This window comes from Delphinapterus leucas, chromosome 7 (genome assembly GCF_059928025.1).
Source record: "Delphinapterus leucas isolate spDelLeu-1000000601 "Yukka" chromosome 7, BTC_Dleu_Yukka2, whole genome shotgun sequence".
NCBI classification, from domain to species: domain Eukaryota; kingdom Metazoa; phylum Chordata; class Mammalia; order Artiodactyla; family Monodontidae; genus Delphinapterus; species Delphinapterus leucas.
The window spans coordinates 101,727,210-101,743,337 of record NC_143135.1 but is presented as its reverse complement, the minus strand read 5'-3'; the positions used below and the strand labels follow the sequence as shown (position 1 = coordinate 101,743,337).

The 16,128-nt window shown below is 54.5% G+C and overlaps 1 protein-coding gene across 1 annotated transcript in view; it reads left to right on the top strand.

Moving 5' to 3' along the window:
• Window positions 1-16,128, top strand: part of KIRREL3 (kirre like nephrin family adhesion molecule 3) — an 82,639-nt gene that overhangs the window by 29,324 nt on the left and 37,187 nt on the right. The window lies entirely within an intron of this gene.

Here is a 16,128-nt window from a genome sequence, read left to right as displayed (position 1 = left end):
GCTGTCCCGTCTCTTTTTATAGAGTATACACCGTGCTCAGAACCCTTTCCACAGTGAGTCAATTGCTAATCAAAGGAAAGGGGAAGCCTTAGAAGGGACCCGGTGAAAAGAAGGATCCAAGGGTAGCTAGGCGTAGCTAACAGGTCCCAGAGAGAAGGGTGGTTGAAGGTGGAGAGTGGGGAACACAGAAGTTAAAAGACTTGTCCGAGGTCTCAAGAAATCCAGGGGACACCAGCTGTCCTGGGTCCCATTTGGTGACTCAAATCCCTGTAGCCATCTCCAAACTAGCAATGCCCTAAGACTGGCCAGTGAGTCCCACATGGAGTGCCAGTAGGGCCAAAGGGGACCTTCTGGAACAAAGTAGGTCCTCGATACATCTTAGTGTTTATTAATGTTTCTAGATCTGCTCCTCTCTAAGCATCCCCATCTGGAGGCTTTGTTTTTTCTACCCAACCCCCCTTCATGCGCATTTCTTCCTACCCTTCACTCGTTTACTCTGCGCTCACCTCTTGAGCACTGGCTCTGTGCAAGCTCTCAGCTGGGGCCGGAGAGACAAGGAGGAAAACGACAGGGCTGCTCAGGAAGTCACCCCCAGCCAGGCTCCTGGACTCAGCCACCTGCGAGGTGCAGGAGCTCTGCAGGAGCGAAGGGGAGGCTCTCAGCCAGCTCAACCCCACGGCACCGGCAGAGGCACTGGGTCACACAGGGATGAGCCTGTCCCCTGCCCCCACCAGTACCCAGCCACAGTGTAGTGGGGGTCACATGGGAGGCACTTCAGCAAAGCTTGCAGGTCACATAGGTGCCCACAAGTCAGAAAAGAAGGATGGGTGTTCCAGGAAGAGAGTGACGCCCCTCCTAGCCCACCCGCCCCCTAGGGACGTGAGGACGACCACGCAATGGGGTACCTGCAGGCAGGGAACCCAGCGCAGTGGCTGCACCTCGGAGGTGTCGGGGCAGTGATGGAGAAGGACTCACACACCCCAGAGGAGGGCCCCTCCCCAGGGCCAGCAGGGGTGAGGGGGGCCAAAGGAGACGGGGAGGAAAACATCACTCAGACTCGGAATAAAGAGAAATCTATCTTCCAGCTGAGGTCCGGGCACATACCAGTGAGTGGGATTTTTTCATCCTGAGGGTTCCATCAGGATCACCTTCCCCAAAGGGTGGAAGGGGTCTGAGTGGACTCCGGGGGGTCGAGGAGAGTGGGAGCCTGTGGGGTCCAGGCTGGAAGGAGACCCAGGAGTGCATCAGAATCAGGGCCGGGAGACAGCTGGCCCAGGAGGCTACCACCCAGCACGGGGGGGGGGGGGCCTCCATCCTGGGACCAGGTTACCTGAGCCCTCACACTGCCCCAGGCTGCCCAGCCCCTGCTGAGGAGCTGCCAAGTGGAAAGGTCTCTAGACTTGAGGTCAGAAAGGTGAGATTAAAATCCTCCTTCTTCCACTAAAAAGCTCTGAGGCCTGGACACCAGCTCTGGTCCCTCATCCCTGGAACGGCACCCCTCACCCACCTCTTAGGGACGTCACCCAGTGGGTGACTAAGGCTGCACCTTGTAGGTTTGTAATAATTGACATTTGTAAGGTAGAAAGTTAGTATAAACGTTATGAATGTCTGGGGAGCAGCCTTCTCCATCCCAGGCCAGAACACCACCCAATTCTGCACCTTGTCACACTTACCTGCCCCGTACAGCTTTCTGGGCAGATCTGATAAGTTTGTCCATGGCCATTGTCACCATGAGACATCAGGGCTCTTTCCCCGTTGCTTCCCTTACCTTGCACATAGCATTTTACTTGACCTTTTTTTCCCCACCTTTATTGAGATATAATTGACTTATAATAATATGTGAGTTTAAGGTATACAATGCATTGATTTGATACATTCATATATTGCCTGTGATTACCACCACTGCGTTAGCTAACACCTCCATCCCATCACATAATTACCAATTCTTTTTAGTGGTGAGACCTTTATGATCTACTCTGGTGGCAATATTAAAATGTATAATACAGTGTAATTAGCTATAATCACCATGCTGTACGTTAGATCCCCAAAACGTGTTAACCTTATAACTGGAAGTTTGTACCCTTCGACCAACATCTCCCCATTTTTCTCACCCTCAGCCCCTTGTAACCACCACTCAACTGTCTGTTTCTCAGAGTTCAGCTTTTTTCAGATTCCACATACATGATATCATACAGTATTTGTCTTTCTCTGTCTAACTTATTTCACTTAGCATAACGCTCTCAAGTTTCATCCACGTTGTCACGAATGGAAAAATCTCCTTCTTCCTCATGGCTGAATAGTGTCCCATTTTACATAGATATATATATCTTCTTTCTCTATATCGAAAACGTTTTGCAAACCACATATCTCACTTGAGCTTTGCTGGCACCCTGCCTCAACCCCAGGGAGCACCCCACAAATCAGGAGAGAGGGCAGCCGACCTCAACCTTAGCCGACCCAGCTCAAGGCCACCCCTGCCGAGGACCTGCTACAACCCGCACCATTCGTGTGGTCCCTCGTTCAGTCCTGCACCACGAGAAGCCCATATTGGCTTCACTTTACAGATGAGGAAACAGAAGCTCGGGAAATTTAGAAACTTGCCCAAGGTCACCACGTAAGGAGGTTCCCAGGTCTGTCTGAGAGCAAAGACGGTGCCCACTCTTCACCCTGACACTGCTTCCCTGGGGCCAGAGAGGCAGGGATTGGGTGGTCCCAAACCCAGCCCACCGACACCAGCAAACACAAGCTGTGGGTGTGACCAGAGGCAGACGGGGAGTCCTTCCCTTCCCCACCATGAATCGAACCCGGAGCACGGAGCAGGGCCAACATCTTCTCCTGGCCAACTACCCAGCTCTCCTCCGAAAGGGCGGTATTCTGATACAGAGCACGCTGGGGCCAAAACCACCCCACCCCACCGCAATTTCAATGAGGAAGAGGGGGCCGCTCTGGGAGAAGAGGCCGTGCCCCCCTCCTGTGCACACCGCCTGCAGTGCACGCTGTGATGGCCACCTCCCCTTCCCTTCCCCCTTCCAGGACAGAAGGACTCCTTGCCTCAGCTGCTGGGCTGTCGGGTGGCCAGCTCTCTGCTGAGTCCTCTCTGGGGATTACCTGCGGCCCAAGGGGAGGAAGCCCACTGCCAGTGACTGGGCCCTGCAGGGCACAAAGGCCAGCCTGCCCTCCCGGTTTCGTAGCTTCCTGTTGGGTCCGCTGAGATCTTCAAGGTGCCGCCACCACAGTCCAGACTGGCCCCTCTGTCCAGTGCCACCTCCCCAGTTCCCATCAGGGGTGATCCAGAGAGGCCTCCCCACTAAGCGTCCTGAGGGCTCTATCTCGGGCTTGGCCTACAGGACCCCAGTCTGCACCGCCCCCTCCTGCACCCTCCCCAGGACGAGCATGGCCTGATTTCCCTCCGGTTGCAAAGAGGCCTCAGCCTTGTCACGTTCCACATCGCAGCATCCTGGCAGATTGTAAAGAGGGAATGTTCACCTAGAAAGGGTACCCTCTCCGTAGAAAATGCCATGCAGTGCTCACCAGTTTCTGAGGAGGAATGTGCTCTCTCTCTCTGTGAAAAATGAGGAAGATGGGAGATTTTAAAAATATCTATAATGCTAAAGTACGGAGGAGCGGTGAAGCGCTTTTTGCAAGGAATTCTAAAAGAATTGCCCTTTTTCAAATTTAGAGGCTTGTGCTTTTCCAAAAACAGGCTCAGAGCAGAAAAAAAAAAAAACCCTTGACTTTCTTTCTCCTCTTAAGGATGCTGGCAGATACTGGATTTGGTAAATTTGCATAAAGTTGAAAGGTACGTTTAGTGGTTTTCTGGGATTCCCTGAAATGAATTTTTGTGGCGAGAAGCCCAGAGAAAGCGTTTTGCTTTTTTCCTTGCCTGGCACGCTGCTTTACAGTTCCCCGTGACGAGGCACAGTGTGTTCTGTCTGCTCCCGTTTATCATTTTCCCGAGTGGATGACTTGCCCATCGCTTGGCTCTGTCTCTTCTCGTCCCGCCTGTCTGACCCTGCGTGTCCCCCTCCCTGAACTCTCTCTGTCACTTCTCCATCCTTCCCTGCACTTCCTCAACCAGCTACCACAGGGAACAAACACACATTTTTATAATGCAAAAATCAGTGTTCCTAGTGTCTCATGTTAAAAGCCAATTATTAGGATTTCATGTGTTTATTTTTTAAGCCCCTTAAAGAGGCGACCTTTTCCCTGTGCCCCTCAGTCTTTGTGAGACTCCTGAGGCCCCAGGTGTTGGTCGGGGAGGTTGCACCAGCCTCACTTCCCTCCTGAGTGAAGCCACGGAGCCTCTTGAGGACCCGGATTTGACAGATGGGAGCCTGTTGCAAAACCGACCATATCAGTTCTGCTTTCTATTTACGGGACCGACCCAGACACTCCCGAGTCCCGCGGTGTTTTGCTGGGTCAGGATGGCCTCCTTGAAGCTGTTAACGAGCCAAAGACCCCGAGACAGCTTCTCGCGCAGTTGCAGCCAGACAGCACTGAGGTTAGGAGAGCACCGCCAGGCCCCCAGGGGCCTGAGCCAGAGTCCTGGGCCCCCTCACCGTGAGTTGTATCACTTGTTCCAAGTGGATCTGCCGCTTTGTGCCTCGGTTTCCCCATCTGTAGAATAAGGCATGAGGTTACCGTGAGGTTGAAACCAGTAAACGGCAGCCCACGCCACCACACTAGACTTCTCCCCCGGACCCAGCCATGTTGCACAGGAGAACCCCAGAGTCAAGGTCAGGACGAGCTGGAGAGCTTTGGGAGGCTCCGCAAAGCAGATACTGACCAGAGAAGGGCATTCAGCCCGCCCTGTGGCCATCTGCACGGCAGCCGAGCTGCAGAGGGAGAAGTCCCTTCCTCCGCAGGATGACCCACCTCCCACGTGGCAGGAGGGATGTCCTCCCCTGCCTGCCCTCCCGCCCCCCGCCTGCCCCAGGGTTCCACGTGCTCTCCCACCCCACCCTGTTCTCCTTGCTGCTGCTCTTCTCACAGGTCACCCTTTCCATCTGGTTTCTCCCTCTGGCCACCGAAGGGTGCTACACCTGCTCTCCACACACCATCACACATCACCCACCTGCGCCGTGAACACACACACAGACACACACATACGCACAGCCCTCTGCCTGCGTGGGGCCCGCCATCTGCGCCCTCCCCCTCCCCCTTATCTCTCCTTCCCTCTGCTCTGCACACATCCTGTGATTCATCTGTGTACTCGGGATTAAGGAAGCATCCGTCTCCTCACAGACAGCGCCTCACTGATGAGATGGCTCAGACACTTTCAGGGTTTCATCGGAAATAAACAGAGTGCACACCCTTCCTCATTTGAGGGGCGAAACAAGTGACTTTGTTTGACTTTGCCCCTACAGCATCTGTCTCCCTTGCCGCATCTCTCCTCCCTGGGGGCCCTGCCCATCCTGGCCTCTTACCTCCTGCTGTCACCGTCACCATGGTGACGGTTTTGTCGGTGCTTTGAGGAAAGGTGCTGACCAGGCCACCTAGGGAGGCTGAGGCCAGGGTGCAACACAAGGAGGTAACAGAGCAGGAGGTTGAAACGAGCAATTTCACATGTAACTGCTGCTCTCCGTGTCCACTTATTGAACAGACAGTAATCATTATCGGGAGCTAATGAGGGCTGAGTTCTTACTGTGGTGTCAAGCTCTGGGACAAAGCACTTGTATTAACCCATTTCATCAGCACACAGCCCTGTGAGATAGATACTGTAATATCTATGCCATCCATGCTATCTTGCCCACAGTCACGCAGCCAGGAGCCGGGAGCGTGGCACCTGCCGCCCATCTTTTCCCTGCATAACAGGAGCTCCAGGTGAAGCACGGACTTCCCAGTGTCCGGACCTTTGCAAGTCGCTGGAGTCAGGGACCCCTGAGCTCAGCTAGTCCAGGGCCCCCCAGGCTGGGGGCAGGGCCAGAGCTGAAATGCAGCCTCCAGTCCTCTCTCCTCCTGTCCTTCTGTCCCCAAGCTCCCAGGAAAAGTGTCTGGGCAATGGTGCCACAGAATCCGTGGATGACACATCTTAAAAAGACCCTATTTGCATCTTACCCCAAATCTTCTTTAGGTAGACCTGACTGGGAGTGGAGACGGTCTGAAGAGGGGGGAAGGCACTCACATTTATTAAATTACATATACCTAATTAACACATGTATAGCATTGCCAGATAAAATGCAGGATGCCAGTTACATTTGAATTTCAGATAAACATACTAAAAATTATTTGCAGTTTATCTGAAATTCTAATTTATCTGGGCGTTCTGTACTTTTATTTACTAAATCTGGCAAACCCTGCACATCTCCCAACTCCGCTGCTTACTAGCTGCGTGACACTGGGCAAGAAACTTAACTGCTTTGTGCCTCCATTTTCTTGTCTCTAAAATACGCATGACCACGTCTACGTGTATAGTGTTGTTGTGAGAATTAAATGACTACTTTTATGGCACTGGAAGAGCTCTGGAGTTCGGGCTGTTAACCATATTATTATTATTTGTTGTTGTTGTATTCTTATTACTACAAGGTAATATGCTAGGAGGTGGTAAAAATGCAAAGATGTACTAAGACTCCTCCTGGAGCTGTAGGGAACCTGAAACAGGTCCACAGATCAAGTAACATGGACCACGGTGGGTGCCAGCATGAAAGGCTAGTGCTAAGGGAGCAGGGGTTGTTTGCTTCCAGCTCAGACAAGGCACCAGCTAACCAAGATTTATTGAGGGTCACCCTGAGCTGCACACGGTACTAAGTACTGGGATAGAAAGAAGAACCCGGCAAGGCCAGCCCTCAAGGAGCTCACAGCGGTCGGGCAGCCAACGGCAATGGCACCAAGGGCCACACGAGCTCATGGAGATGGCACATGGTCTTAGGGCAAGGGCTGAGATTGAGTGAGGGCTTCCTGGAAGAGGTGACAGTAAAGAATGACCTAGAGTTAACAAGGCAAAGGTGGCCTTTGAGCTGCTTGGAGAGAGGATGGTATTCCAGCCTGTTAAGAATCGGGATGAGGACATTTTGGCAGAGGGAACTTCACAAACCTATGCATGTGGTTGTAAAGGTCAGGCTATCCTTGCAGAGAGGCGAACAGACCCGTCCAAGGAAAGCACACGAGAAAGAGCTGGAGAAAGAAGGCCTGGCTGGAGAGAGCCTTGGACGCGCTCCCTGCGGATGAACTGGGTTTTATCCCAGAGCAGCAGGGAGCGACGGACTTTGTGAGTAGCAGAGATGGAGCCTGTGGGACAGTCCCCGACCATCACGGAGGTGGAAAGGGTTGGAGCGGAGCGGAGAGGGTCGCGGCCATGGGCCCAGTGCTGGGACTACTACAGGAGCCCAGAGCTCCGAGCCATCTTTCAGGAGCAAACCGGACAGTAGGTTACTACTGAGTGCATCGGTTAGCTTTTGCAAACTTAATGATTCTGTAAGCCAGCGATTTGGCCGAGCCCAGAGGAGATGCTCACCTCGACTCCACACAGGGTCAGCGGCGCACGCACGCCTTTGCAGCCGTCTAGCATAACGGCCTCATTCTCATGGGCACAGGATGTGGGGAGACTGGAGAGGGAGGGGGGCCAAGCAGGCAGGGCAGCAGATCACCCCTGGGGAGCAGCAGGGTCTTCACCCCGTGTCTGGTGAGGACAGGGCAGGGAAAGCGGAGAGAGACCTCTGCTTCCCCAAGGAAAGAGAGCACCAGACTCACAAGCCCTAGGAACTCTGCCCACCATCTTTCAAGGGAATGAGCCCAGTCTGCTTGAAGAACAAATAACCTCTCTACAACACTGGACCATTGATAAAGTGTTTTCCCACACTGCATCTCACTTGATCCTGGGAGCTACACAGCAAATCTGGTTTTATTATATAGTCTGTTCTACAAATGAGGAAACTGAGGCACAGAGAGGCTAAGAAAGTTGGCCATGGCCGCAAGCTAGTAAGTGTAGGGCTCAGCATGTGAGCCCAAGCTGGCTGACTTTCGAGTTAGCCAAGGAAAGGGAAAGTGACAATTGGGGAAGAGTGACTTATTCCAGGAGTTGCAGGTGATTCTTATCCATAAGAACAAATTAGAAGTGATGGAAAATGAAGCAGAAGGGATTGGCGAGAGCCACGAAGTTCAGACTTTATCCAGACGGCAGTGGGGGACCTTTGGAAGATTGTAAACAGAGGACTGCTAGAAATGCAGCAAATGGTGAGTGAAGGGATGAGTGGATGGGTGAATATCAAACCTTTGCAAAGATCACTCTGGAACAGTGCGGAGGGTAGAGCAGGAGGTGTTAGGTATTGTAACCCAAGTAAGAAATGATGAGGGCCTGAGACAGGAAGACTGCTGGGGATGGAAAGGGAGAGACAAATCTGAGAGATATTTCAGAGAATTAACCAGGATGGTTCGTAATGCCGCATGCAGGAGAGTGGAATTCAGAAAGACGTGCAGATTTCTAGCTTCAGTCATCGGTGGTGCCATTCCCCCAAATGGGAGTTACGCCTATTTGGGATTTATCAACGTGCAGATGTTGGCTGAGTCCACAGGAAAGCCATGTGCTTCTCCACGGCTAGTGCCCAGGACGCACACAGGCCTGAGAGTCCCTGGGGAAGAACACCAGTTACGGGTGGGAAGAAGACAGAAAGTAGCAACCAGAGAGGCTGGGAGAAAACCAGAAGAGAATCCTAGAGGCCAGTTTAGGATTTCTCTATTCCCCCACTTGGTCTTTTTTTTCCTTAGTACTTACTACCAACCAACATTGTATTATGTATTTACCCGTTTATTGTCTGTCTCTCCCACTGGAATATAAACTCTACCAAGGCAGGAGTTTTGCGTCCCCGCTGATTTGAGCAGGGCCTGGCACATAGTAAATACTCAACATGGATTTTCTGAATACATGTCTAGTGAGCTGGGCCTCAGAAGCCAACCCTTAAAAGCAGGCACATCCCGGTCGTGTCTTTACAGACTGCGGTTCTGCACTTTGGCCATTAGGAGGCGCATCAAAGTGAGCGAGGAAGCTGGAGGCTGGGATCGCATGGGGCCCAGAACCTGACAACAGGGCAGAATGACAAAAGTGAGCAAAGCGTGGATCTGAACGGCAGAAATCATTCCTCCTCTCCCTTAGCAGACATCTCTGTCCAACACAAACTGCAAGTCAGGCTCGTGCGTCATCGAGCCGTCGGAAATCAGGTTGGGGGACGGGAGTGCGGGGTCTGAATGCATAGGGATAAAGAGTCAGGACTGGGGCAGGAGGGTTGACGGGACGGGCTGTGAGGCACAGCCCCAGCTTCACGGGCGGCTCTGGGTGCTGCTCTGATGCTGGCAGAACATATCACAGGGGAAAACAAACCTGGGTCTCAATCCCAACCCTACAGCCCTTACCTGCTGTGTTAATTTGCCCTCCCTGAGCCCCAGTTTCCTAGTCTATAAAATGGAGGTCCTAAGAGCACCCGTTTCGAGGAAAACTGAGAATGAAACAAGAGGGCCCTTGGCCCAGTGCCGTCCACATAAACAAAACTAAATGTCATTCTTAAAAATTGGACCTGATAGGGCTTCCCTGGTGGCGCAGTGGTTGAGAGTCCGCCTGCCGATGCAGGGGACGCGGGTTCGTGACCCGGTCCGGGAGGATCCCACATGCCGCGGAGCGGCTGGGCCCGTGAGCCATGGCCACTGCGCCTGCGCATCCGGAGCCTGTGCTCCGCAACGGGAGAGGCCACAACAGTGGGAGGCCCGCATACCAAAAAAAAAAAAAAAAAATTGGGCCTGATAATCAATATTTGTCTAGCCGTTTACAAAACTCCCTCCTCATTCTTCATATCATAAAGGTAATCCTCAAAACAGCCTGCAGGTATCTTTATCACCCCACTTCCCAGACAAGAGGGCAAACATTGTCGGATTACATATGTAATACAGCTTGTAAAGGGATGGACTCGAGCCAGGTTCAGCTCAGCAAAAATACATGGGATAACCCTGGAGCGTCAGGTGCTCTGCCAGGTGACGAGGACAGGACGGGTGAGGCTGCAGTCTAGGGAAAGACAAACACACTCAGATCATTTCCATAGAAGAGGTGAGATACTGAGACAGAAGGATGCCCAGGATGCTATGGGATCATAGACAAAAGCCACTTGGTCCAACTTGGAGATCCAGAAAGACCTCATGGACTGAGCAACCCCTTAGCTATATCTGGAAGGCTGGGTAAGAGTGATCCAGGAGAAGAAGGACCCCAGCATTCCAAGTTAAAGAACTGCCCAAGCAAAAGAACCTGTTATTTTTATTTTTTCGATGTGTTGGGTCTTTGTTGCTGCACATGGGCTTTTTCTCTAGTTGTGGCGAGCAGGGGCTACTCCTCTCAGAGGTGTAAGGGCTTCTCATTGCGGTGGCTTCTCTTGTTGCAGAGCACAGGCCCTAGGCGCACGGGCTTCAGTAGTTGTGGCGCTCAGGCTCAGTAGTTGTGGCTCGCAGGCTCTAGAGCGCGGGCTCAGTAGTTGTGGCGCACGGGCTTAGTTGCTCCACAGCACGTGGGATCTTCCCACACCAGGGCTCGAACCCGTGTCCCCTGCGTTGGCAGGCGGATTCTTAACCACTGCGCCCCCAGGGAAGTCCCAAAGGGACCTGTAATGAAACACATCCATACTGGGGTCCACCTCTAAATCTAGTGTCTAGTGAGCAGGACGCTACCCCCAGGAAGTCATGGAAGGAAAGGCACCAACCAGCACAGAGGCCCCCCCACGTGTTCTCACTGTCCAATGAGCCTTTTCTTCAAAGCACTTATCGGTTTGTAATCATCCTAGGATCCCTCCACAGGAGTGTTCCTCAGACTTTAACGCACATACCAGTTATCTGGGTCGTTTTTAAGCGCAGATCCAGATTCAGGAGCTCTTGAGGTGAAGCACAAGCCTGCATTTCTAACAAGCTCCCGGGTGATGTGGAGGCTGCAGCTCCATCCCGGGAACACGCTTTGAGTAACAAAGTTCACCCTACCAGCTCAAGAGGGCAGGCTGGGTCTGGCTTTACTCAACCACTATGGGCTCAGATTGGGGCGTGAAAGAGGCTGAAAGAAAGACGTGGAAACATCAATTTCAGGAGGGAAGGAAGGAACGCTGGCCATGCACCCGGGACACTGGGAGGAAAGAAGGTTCTGGAGTGTGGGAGGTGCTGGTTAGGATGAGCTCAGAGGCCCCTGGGGGTCCTCCCTCCCCTCCAGTCAGCTCCCCCACTCCCAGCACAAACTCAGTCCGCTCCTTTCCTGACTCCCTGGGGCCTGGGGCTGAACACTGACCCCTAAAAGCAGAGAAAAGCACCATGGAAGGCACACCTCATCTTCCCTCCAAGCCAGAAGCCCTCCGAGCTGCCACCCTGCTTGCAGCAGACCTCTCCCTAGCCTATGATCCAGAGAAATCAGACAGGGGTCCCTCCTCGACCGAGGGGTCTGGTGCTACCGAGAAAACAAGCCGAGAACCCCACCACCCCAAGCCCTCCCGCCTGGGCTCCTCCTTTCCAGAAACGGCAGGAAGCAACCACTCCCCAAGGTCCCACCATAGGGAGTTCCTGTCCCCGCGAGGTGTGGGAGGCACCTCCTCTTTGCCCGCCACCCCAACTCTACCCACCGCCATACACACACAGCATAGAAACTGCTGGCCTCGGAAGCAAACGCCCATGCCAGACCCCTCACCCAGGGATCTTTCATTTATTCATTCAACAAACATTTACTGAGCACCTACTGTGTGCCAGGCACTGATCTAGTGACCAAGAGAGACAAGGTCTTTCTTTGCTGTCAGGGAGCCTCCTTTCCATAAGAGGAGATACAAATGAACCCGGTGATAAAGAAGCAAGGGGGCTGGTGTGACAGAGAGTCATGAGGGGCTGTTACACAGGGTGGCCAGGCCTCGCAGAGGACGTGGCATTTAAGCTGCACCATCACTGACGAGGAGAAGCCAGCAAGACAAAGACACAGAAAAGAACATTCCAGACGGAAAGGCCCCGGGGCGGGGCGTGGTGAGGGCTGAGTGGCTGAGTGGAAGGAAGCCAGGTCCCAGAGGCAGGCCAGGACCAGGGGTGCAGGTGCTTATAGACAACAGAGAGGATTTCAAATTATGTTCCAGGGACAGTGCAGAGGCCCCAGAGAGCTTGGAGCAGAGCAGCGACCCAACCAGACTGTGTTTGAACAGCCCACTTGTGGAGAAGGCACTGCACATGAGTTGAACAGGACCCAGGCCTGCCCTCCAGAGAGCTTAGCGTCTATGAGGTGCTCCCGGTACTGATGGGGGCGGGGGGATGGCCCGCTGACCGCCCCACATCTGCCCCTGGCAACATAAGCTCCGTGTCCGGGCTGCTGGCCTCTGCTGGCAGATGTGTCCCATCCCCCATCTCTGGGCACCAACCATCTGGGCTGACGGAGCATCTGGGGAACGCTGGAAGCCCAGCGGGCTGGAGGGGGCCACTTAGGTGACCAACTGGACTTTGGAGGAGACCCCACAGCGCTGCCCATGGCCTGGAACCAAGAGGATTTTCCCAGCCTGTTCGGGCAAAGTTGACCAACCGGGCAGACCAAGACCAAGGAGTCAAATGAGCTGGGCACAGAGTCAGTGAGCAGTTCCAGAACGAGGCGGAAGCCCTCTGAACCCAGCTCCACTCTACTCTCTGTCCAGCCGATGTCCTGCAGGAAGGAGAGTCAGATGGTCTCCCCTAGCACATGCTCTAGTGCAGGAGGCCTTCTGATCATAGGAGCACGTCTTAGAGATAGCTGTGGGGCTGGGGATCGGTCCCATACAACTTTTAGCCACAGAATCTCTTGTTGCTGTAAAATGGTATAAAGAACCCTAGTACATAAAACAGGTGAAAGCTTTGCCGCCCAGGTGGAGCCAGGCTGCACTTCCCCATCCTCTCTTACCCTCGCTCCCCGTGACTCTGGGCAGCCACCATGCTCTCTGGCCTCATACACCTCCCCTGTGCCTCCCTGCCCGCCGCTCCACTGAAGCCCGCTTGCTCTGGGCAGCAGAGCTGGGAGAAATTCCTCAGGGGCTCCCTCCCACACAGGGAGCACGGGTCCTCTACACTGTACACCCACGCACGTGGCACTGTCTACACGGCTGATGGCCAGAGATGGGCAGAGCAAGGAGGAAGGCCCCCAGCCGCCTGCCCAAAGCCCGGATGACAGGAGGGTAAATGGCAAAGAGCCAGGCGCCCCCCGCGACTGTAGAACCCTAATTCGCATGATGTGCCCCTTTCAAAAGCAGCGCCCCAGAGCCAGCCCCTGTCCCAGGGAGGGTGTGACCCCTGGGCTGCCTTCCAGCTCCCGGCACCCACTCTGCCCGGGCTCAAGTCCTCCCAGGTCTCAGTCACCCAACAGCTAATGCACTTTTCCTGACCGACAACAAGCTCAACACCAAAACCGTCAACTATTTTTATCTCCGGATTAATCACAAAAGGCTAACGCTTCCACCTTCCCTGTGATTAAAAAATTAGGAGACCAAGCTCTGTAGTGGTTCAGGATAATAACGAATCCTGGGAGGGGGATGGATGAATAATGCATCTCCAGGCTCGGGCTGCTCGAGACTTTCTCCCCTCCTGGCCCCCCAGCTCCGGGCCCGGGTCTGAATGGAGAGGTAATGAGTCACCCCCCTCCTGTCAGGACCACAGCTGCCAGGAGGGAGCGACTGTTGATTTCTATTCAGCCTGCGGGCCCCAAACCTCCCCCCTCCTCCCCCTCCCACCCTCACCTGCCCCAGCCCCCATCCACACCCCCTCCTACCCCATCTGGTGTGCACCGAGGCGAAGGCCGATCCATAATGCATGGTTACGTGAACAACTGGCGTGATAACCACTTATTTGGGAAGATGTGTGCGCGTGCGCACGTGCGCCTAAGCGTCACACAGCACAGTCCCACTCCCCTCTCCCCTCCTCTAACCCGACATTCCAAACGCAGCACTAGCCGTGATCACAGGTGGTTACACTGAGCAAAGGCCCAGAGACACTATGTTCTCAAACCTGGTCACACAGCAGAATCCTCTGCGAGCTTTAAAATGCCCTGATGCTCTGGTCTACCCCCTGAAATGGGGATTCAGCTGGTCAGGGTGTGGCCTGGCGACGGGACGTTTAAAACCTCCCCCAGAATATTGTAAACTGCAGCGAGAACCGCTGTCTCGGGCCCAGCAAATGTCAGTGCTGGAGGAACGTTCCAGATCCCCTGTTGTACTTTCACATGTTATATCTGAGGAAATAAAACTGGGCAAGGGACTGCCTTCCCGCTTCGGTCTCTGATTTAGGGCACTTCCACAATCTCGCCCCCTTGGCTCAGCACTGGGGAGGCCGCGGACACAGGATGGCCAGGTGTTGATTCTGTTCCGGAAGCTTCTTTCCAGTCTCCCTGGCCTTCAGCAAGCTCTGCCTGAGCACATCCATCGAACAGCTCACGGGCAGAAAGCCGCCACCTCGGAGGGAGGGGCCAGGAGCCCAGCGCAGCCCTCCCTGCTGGCAGGGCCCGCCCAAAGCAAGGAGATAAAATCCCCTCCCCAGCACTATAAGGCCCTCATTAGCCTCCCTGTGGCTCTCTGGCCCACAGCACCAAGGAGGCCTCTGGCACTAATGAGGGGGTAAAGGGAGGGCAGGGTAGGAGGCTGTCTTTACTGTCCGGCCCACACCCACCATCTGCCTGTACCCAGGTCCCCCTAGGAGGCTGGGCAGGGCTGAATGAGGCCGACTTTCTCCCTGGGCCAGGATCGCAGTGGAGTCCTGGGGCTGATGAGAGCAACTTGGAAGCCGGGAGGGTTTTTTTCCCTTAGGAAATAGAAACTTGGGGGATGGCACTCGCCTGGGCTGTAGTTCTGAACCAGGCGTCCTGGAGGCCGGAAAGGGAGGGGGCAGAGCCACTAGCTGGAGGCATGCTGCTTCAAGTACTTACCTGGCCCCAGGGTCTCCTGGAGTTCCCTGAGGAGCCTGGCAGGTGCCAGGGCAGGGATGGGCCCTGGGGAGCGGAGGGAAGCCAGCAGGCTGCTGGGGGTGCCCTGGGTGGGGAGGGGCTGGAAGGCAGAGCTGCTGGGTCTGGACGTGCCTCCACTGCCTGGAGAGGCTGCCTTCCTGCCCACGGGCCCAGAAGGTCACACAGGGCCTGGCTGGAAGGATGGACTTTCTCTGGCTACTGGGCAAAGAAGGCCCTTTGCGTGAGGACCCCAACTCTCACCTAATGACCCATTCACTGAGCAAACACGCAGCTCAGCCCTCCTGACCAGCCCCGCCTTGGGGAAGAAGGCCAGGGATTCCTCAGGTGGTCTCCAAGGAGCCCTGCCCCTTCTGGTTTGTCCAGGGAGGAGAGACAGGGAAAGCAGAGGCCTGAGACCCTCGTGCGTCCACAAGCACAAATCTCAGAAGAGGCTCTGTGACCTTAGGCCAGTCACTTAACTTCTCTGGGCCTCTTCTCCCAACAATGGTTATCCATCATCGTAACTGCCCATCCCGCATCCCATGGTCATCATGGGGATCAAAGGCGTGACTGCACTGGAGTTAGCAAACGTGTATGGAGCTTCCACCAGGCACCGGGCCCTGTGCCGGGCGCTACGGGAGGCGTCACTCTCCCCCTGGCATTCCCCGTCTCGTGGCGGGGACCACGCTGCTATGAAATGGGGTGGAAGGACCAGGCAAGAGAGATTCATTCTGACTCTGGGATGAGGGAGAATAAAGTGCTAAGGAGATGCCCAGCCCTCTGAAACACTGTCTCAGCCTTGAAAGGTCGCCTGTCACCTGTCCCCTGCAAGGGAAGCAACCAGCCTGGTGCTCCAAGTGTCAGGGGACCTGCTTCTAGCCCTGGCTCTGCCACTCATGCACTGTGTGACCCTGAGCAAGTCACTTGGTCTTGCTGAGCCTCGGTTTCCAGATCTGTGTAATTGGGATAATAATGTTTACCTTGCAAGATGGTTGTGAGGATTAAATCAGACGACAGATGTGACACTGCTTTGTTTTAAAAGAGGGAGAGAGAAGTTAAAAAGAATGATCTGGGCTTCCCTGGTGGCGCAGTGGTTGAGAGTCCGCCTGCCGATGCAGGGGACGCAGGTTCGTGCCCTGGTCCGGGAAGATCCCACATGCCGCGGAGCGGCTGGGCCCGCGAGCCATGGCCGCTGAGCCTGAGCATCTGGAGCCTGTGCTCCGCAACGGGAGAGGCCACAACAGTGA